Source organism: Falco biarmicus, unplaced genomic scaffold (assembly GCF_023638135.1).
Source record: "Falco biarmicus isolate bFalBia1 unplaced genomic scaffold, bFalBia1.pri scaffold_103, whole genome shotgun sequence".
NCBI lineage: Eukaryota > Metazoa > Chordata > Aves > Falconiformes > Falconidae > Falco > Falco biarmicus.
Window position 1 is genome coordinate 360,315 of NW_026611680.1, and position 6,282 is coordinate 366,596.

The window sequence follows — 6,282 nt, forward strand, 5'->3', positions numbered from 1 at the left end:
AGAAGCAGACATGTCCAGTTTTATTCCCTGGGAAAATGCCCTGACACTGTCCTGCCCCTCAGGTGGCATATGACAATTAAATGTATTAGTAAGCATGGGCTGATTCCTGGCCCACCATGATTCGAACAGCAGCCCACAAACCCCTCAACTAGTTTTGTTCTGCCTGTACTTACAACAGTTACATTGCTCCATGTTGTGGGGGAAAGCAGATCACACAGCTTGCCCCTTTGATGCGCAGGGCTGTGTTTCAAAGGACTATGACAAGCCCAGAAGAGCACAGCACACTACGGCTTACGAATCAAGTAAATATTGCATCACAAACCATAATGCATGTGTCTGTCTGAGAAAACGGGGTTTATGTAGGCACGTGGGAAGTGGGTCTCTTGCTCAAACCCCAGCAAATCCTGTTTAGAAAAGTTCATATACTGAAACAATAAGGCAACATACTTCTGGATTTGTCTCTAAATCCCCACGGAGATGTAATTCCCTCACTGCCATCTGAAATCGTACAGCTTGAGGCACTTTTCATGTAAAGCCAAGAAAGCTCAGCTCAGAAGGCAAAGATCCTTCTTAAGGGAACGGACCACCTGTAACTACAAGACACCTTCCCGCCCACTGAAACATAGCAACAGAGTTAAAAGCAGTTTTTAAATTCCAAGTGGAGACATTCAAAGTTTGAAAACTACAGGACATTCTCTTCCTAGCACAAAATAATCAACTGTTTCCCACTTCTCTGCAAACCTTAACCCCAGTGCTTTGTATTTTTCACGCTACAGCACAGAAAGCCAGTACCCACAGTTGCACAAGGACTTCCACTGCCAGTGTGCAAAGCATTGAGGAGTCTGGGCTCAGTCTTGGCAGTACAGGAGTGATCCACCTCAAATGCACTGCACAGCCTGCATCTGGGGTATCACAGGTCAATAGCTAATCACTGCTTTTCCTCCCAGTAACAATAAAAAGAGAAAAAAATAAAATCTCCTTACTTCCACAGCTCTTCTTTACAGGCTAGAGGTTTATGGAAGCGATGACCCATTTCACCCAACATACCAAGACACCTTTTGAACAATTTTCAGAGCTGTCCAAAACCCCCCAGATCTTATACAACAATCAGTCCAAAGAAAGTACAGAGGTCTCAGCGCTACTGGACACATGCAGGAACACTTGTGTTTACTGGACTTTTTTAAAGGGAAAAGGCATTACACCAGCGTACCAGACCCTTGCCCAAAAGACTTTTCAAACCACCTGTTTGTTGACGCAGTCACTGCACTTCAACCCTTCCACCCATGACAACATCCTCTCAGGGGGCAGACTTGCCTGCTCTTGATCACAGAACCAGTCAGCAGAGGTCAGATTGAACCAAGCTAAAAACCGGGCCCAATCTCTACGTTCACGCTTGGGATACATGGCTCCTATCACAGGGCACACACGGCGGTCCCACTTGAGTTACGTATCTGAAGTTGCATTTCCCATGGGTCAAATATTCCTCTTCAGATCTGCCTTGAAACTGAGGGCTCATGGTCAGTGAGAAGAAGAGAGTTCCTTGCCTCCTGTGCAGTCAGGTCATGTTCCCCTGCTAAAAGCAGCCTGCTCAGGCCTCCCATTTGTGTACAATCTGTTAAAAGAATAAAACCAAGTCTGAAGGTTATTCATTTGCTTCCTTAAACATCCTACCATTTGCAGCATCCAGCCCGCAGAAGACGACTTCTGACATAGCAACTTCTCCAAGCAACCTGCTATAAAAGGCAGTTCAACAGAATCACCAACAGCCAGGTCTGTACCCTCGGGGAGACACTTTCAAAGCCCTTTGGAGGATTGCACTGGATCTGTGTGCTTTAGACCCCACTGCGTGGATTTACTATTTTACTGGCAAAGTTTTTATGTACCACATGTGAACATCTTCAAAACACCTACTGTAATGATCTCATGCATAAACAGACACAATGATTCTCTAATATCACACAGGAAGAACTCAATGGATGCTCCTACCAAGGCAGTGGCTCCCTTCTGTAGCCACTGAACAAGCAAAAGGATGGATCAGAATGACATTATCAAGCTCTGAAGCAAACTGTCTGTCTTCCTTTAGCTGTAATTTAGAGCTTCATTGAGTGCTGAAGAGTGTCAGCCTGACAGCTCTGAAGCGTGAAGCGCTTGATCCTCTGTGCCAGAACCGCACCGGCACTGGCCACACAAGCTGCCTGCGTACTCACAGGGTCAGGGTCAGGGTCAGGGTCCGGGTCAGGGTCCGGGTCAGGATCAGGGTCTTTACTGCCCTGCCACCGTAACATAGAAGTGAGGAAAGTAAAATGGAGATAGAAGTGTTCTTTCTCCACATAGTTGATGCTGGCAGCTTCTTGCCTCCAGCATTCCTGCACCTCAGGAGCTTGGGAAATGACAACAAACGTGAAACTTCCTGAAAATAATTTGCCTGACACACCACAGCGTAGCACTTTCGTATGCCCACACGACACTTCTGGCTCCCAGCTGCTCTCCTGCGCTTCCCTGTAGCTACCTGGGAGGCACCTTTTCCATCTCCTCAGATCTGGCCAGCTGAAGAACACCCAACTCATGGCTCTAACATTCTTCCCCTTCCTCTCAACATCTTCCTGGTGGTCTCAGCTTTCTGCCCTCCAGATCAGGGGTGTATCATGACAGGACAAGGACAGCACTGTTGGTTTTTGGGTTTTTTTTCTGTAAGGAAGCCAAATACTTTAAACTCTTTATTAAAATATAAAAATTAAGAGGAAGGGAAAAGCCAAAATGACAGCCAAGTGGAAGTTTCATTTGGTGCTCAAACTACCTGAATACTTATGCTGCAGCCGAGAGCTGGCCCTTAGATGGCTGATCAGGATAAAGCCCCAAATCCTGCCACTAAGGTTTCAAATTACAAAATAACATCATCTAAGGGAAGGCAATATGGATAAACACAAACATTGCCGTATGTTTACAGGGCCTTCACAGCACAATGGTTCTCTTATGGCACCGAGAACTTAGCAGTAGGAAGAATTACAAAGGTCAAGTGCTATTTATAAGCAATGTACCCTTAAATCAACACTAGTGACAAAAGAGCCAAGCACTTGACTTGCAGAACAGCAGACGATTCGTGACTTTCTCCACAGCTTCTACTACTGATGAAGTTTACAACCACCTCACCATTTGGGAACGACATCCGTTGCTAGTGTTGCTCTGGGTGGAAACTCAGCCAGAAGGAATTTGTCATTACAGGAATTCTCATGCCACTGAACTGGCAGCAAGGTACACAAGCCTCTTAATCCCTTTTTATACTTTTACACTTGTGCCATAAAACCATTCTCCACTCTCCATCTCAACACCTCTCCAAGCAGTAAAGTCCCATCTGCCACACACTTGTCACAAACTACATAGGATAATGACACAGGTTTCAAATACATCAGAAAGTATCAAATCAGACACTTTAAAACATAAAAAAAAATTAAAAAAGGTGGCAGTGGGACATTATTTTCTACCTTGACTGTTAGGTTCACAAGCTGCTAGTAGTTAACATTAATGGCTCACTGTTTCACGGTCATGATGGCAACAGTTCTGCAATGTGTGGATACCAGCGAGAGAATTCCTGCCTTGCACCAGTTCAGGTGCTCCACCTATACCTCTTCACAGATTTGATTTTTTTAATTTTTTTTTTTTTTTTAAATGCTTATCAGGGTAGGATCTGCCTACCAAGACCAGATTTTAAGTGAAATTACATTACACTCCTCTTGATTTAAATACAGCAAGATAGCTCCACTGCTACATTCAGCCACAAGAACGTAAACACCTCCAGCTTCATAGACACCCATACATTATTTTTGTAAGGAACAAATGACTGAACATGGAACAACACTATGAAAAAGCAAAAGAATGCACACAATCAGCATTTCCCTATTTGGACCAAAAAAAGAAAATCTCTTAACAGCAGATAAGTCTAAATTAAAAATCAGCCACATCCAGATCCCAAATGGGGGAGGGGTTATTGTATGCCACAGACCTGGACTTGACTGTTGAAGGAAATCACACACTAAGGAAAATTTGAGGTGGTTCTGCAGAGGTTTTAGAGCCTTGGCAACTTCACTTGGGACATGAAAGGTATGTGCGCTATAGTATCACCCACAATAAAGGAAACTAGTCTCGTAGTTTGAGTTCAACACCACATCCGCAAACAAAATGAGGCTGCTACATTTGAGGAACACTGATGGAAACCTCACCTGCCATCCCGAAGTTATGCTATGGCATTTCTTCCCTTTTTGCCATTTTCCTCAGCCTTGGTACATCTTTTGCACAATCTGAAGCGAGGGCTTCTTCCTGTTTCTAACAGTGAATGTCTGGGTATCACACGTTGGTTTCTTGTGCGGCACCAATAAGACCCAACACTTGCCTTCATAAATGCACCCATACACTAGGGAAGAAAACGAAAATTACCAGTCTCGACATTGTACTGCCCACAGGGCAACAGAGTGCCCCACTCGTAAGAGGATTTAAGGCCGTAAATAACCCTCAAATATCTTGATAAACAAGCACAGTTTAATCATGTCCTTTTAAACTGACCACCGACACAATCTAACAAGAAGACACATTAAGGGAAGCAGAGCTGTAGTTAAAAAAGTGGGGCTTCTCTTTTCTCTCCTGAGGGTTTACCACCCAGAGCAGGCTCAAGTTCTGAACCTGCAGACTGCTCCCCCACGCTTCTATGCTCACTCTGGGAAAGAAAGACGGTTGTTTGAATTCTTTTGCAGGTACAGTCTTTCTTTACTTTTGAGTTGGAATGAAATGAAAAGCTGCCATCAGTCCCACTTACGGCACAGGGACACACCCATGTTCCATGCACATGCCTGCACAGAAACGCACACAGAGGGAAACCATCCCTTGGGTATCAAACACAGAAACAGCACTGAAAACCTTGACTTCTGAGAGTCCCTGCAGCATTCTCCCATGTCAATACACAGCATGCTTGTGGCAGGATCACCACTGCATGTGCGTCACTTGCTTTCATTTCCATCTTCATCTCTAACCTGGCACTTGCCACCTCCAGACTGCAGCATGCATAAAAGCAATTCTGTTTACTAGAAGCACAGCACCATGTGAACCTTCTGCATGAAGTCCGGTATTTAAAGAAATTGCTATAAAGAATAAAAATCTGCCGGCACCACAGACCCACATTCACGCTGTGTTTTCTGAACAGGGACGATATATGAAACCTGCAAACTAAGGACTGCAACACCTTGCTCCTTGCCCCTCTTCTTTTGCCCTCAGGCTGGCGCAGGAGCTCCTTTCACCAGAGCAGGCACACCACAGACACAGCCTCACCGAGGGGAAGGGTGGGGAGGGGAAAAGGGCAGAGGGGGAAAGGAAAGACCCACAGAAGCAGCTTTGCCGCCCACTGCCAAAGTCACAGCCTGCTCATCCTGGTCCCCCACCCTGTCTGTGCTGGTCTGTGCCTCTGTCCTCCTTCCCGCCTCTCCGCTCCTCTCCCTGTCCCTCTCTCCTGCTGCTGACCCTGCATTCCCTCGGGCACCCCCCTGCCTCTCTGTCTCTGTCCCGCTCCAACCCTCTGCCTGCTCCTCGCCGGTCCCTGTCCTTTCTCCATCCCTGCCCAGCCCCTCCCGCACCCCCTGCCCCTCTGGATGCCTCCTGTCCCTCTCCAGCCACCCCTCTGCCTTGACCCACCTCTCCCTGTCGCTCGGTGCCTCTCTCCCCCTCGTCCCTGCCCCACGGGGGCTCCAGGGCCTGGGCCTGTGCTCAAGCAGCCCAGGGCAGTGGCTGTGGGGCCTGCAGGGCCAGGGCTGGGGGTTGGTGTCCCCGCAGGGCCCGACGGCAGGGCAGGGCAGGGGCACCCCGGGGCCTGCTGGGAGAAGGTGTGCCCCGGGGCCTGCTGGGAGCTGTAGGCCCAGGGCCATCCCACAGCCATGTTGTTCCCAGGGCATGCTGGGAGCTGTAGGCCCGGGGCAGCCCCATGGCCAGGTTGTTCCCGGGGCATGCTGGGAGCTGTAGGCCTGGCACCACCCCATGGCCAGGTTGTTCCCAGGGCATGCTGGGAGCTGCTCTTGCCCACCCTCAGCCTCCTGGCAGCCATGTTGGTCTGGGCAGGCACAGCCTGTGCTGGGGCTGTGTCCCAGCTGAGGGGGGCCTGTGGCCGGCCGTGGGGCAAGGGAGGCCCCTGCCTGCTGGCTGCCTGGGGGTGCAGTGGGGAGGCTCCAACCCCCCGGTGTTCCGGGCCCCCGGGGCAGCTGGAGTCAGGCCTGGCCGGGGCAGTCCTGGGGGTGAGCCGAGAGC

At 48.8% G+C, this 6,282-nt stretch overlaps 1 long non-coding RNA gene across 1 annotated transcript; it reads right to left on the minus strand.

The window, feature by feature from the left end:
• Window positions 1–1,201: 1,201 nt before the first annotated feature.
• Window positions 1,202–5,828, minus strand: LOC130143318 (uncharacterized). The gene is made up of 3 exons (XR_008819707.1): window positions 5,677–5,828; window positions 4,218–4,408; window positions 1,202–1,612 (listed from the first exon to the last, which is right to left on the minus strand). It is a non-coding gene; the product is annotated as an uncharacterized LOC130143318 (long non-coding RNA).
• Window positions 5,829–6,282: the final 454 nt, after the last annotated feature.